The sequence below is a fragment of the Frankliniella occidentalis genome, unplaced genomic scaffold (genome assembly GCF_000697945.3).
Source record: "Frankliniella occidentalis isolate FOCC.00 unplaced genomic scaffold, Focc_3.1 Scaffold49, whole genome shotgun sequence".
Taxonomy (NCBI): domain Eukaryota; kingdom Metazoa; phylum Arthropoda; class Insecta; order Thysanoptera; family Thripidae; genus Frankliniella; species Frankliniella occidentalis.
Window position 1 is genome coordinate 320,754 of NW_026267179.1, and position 331 is coordinate 321,084.

Sequence of the window (331 nt, forward strand, 5' to 3'; positions counted from 1 at the left end):
ATGGGTAGGGGGTGGTCTCCGCAAGAGGACTCACGCGCCGTCCCGTCCCCCCTGTCCACCCCTTCGACGCTTTGCAATGTCGCCTCAAGCACCCTTCTGACTGAGAGGTTGGGGGAGGGGGGGGGGAGGCATCAAATCAAGGAGGCATGCTGATTGCACTCGTCCAAGGCGCGGCTGTCGCCTGTCGTTATTACCGCGGAGGCCTCCGATCGCGACGTGCTCGCCGACAAAAGGGGCGCGCGGCGGCCGTCAGCAGCTCAATATTGCGCCACCCACGCTCTAAAGAAAATAATTAGAACGCAAATGAAACGTTTTCCGTTGTTGTTTTTTT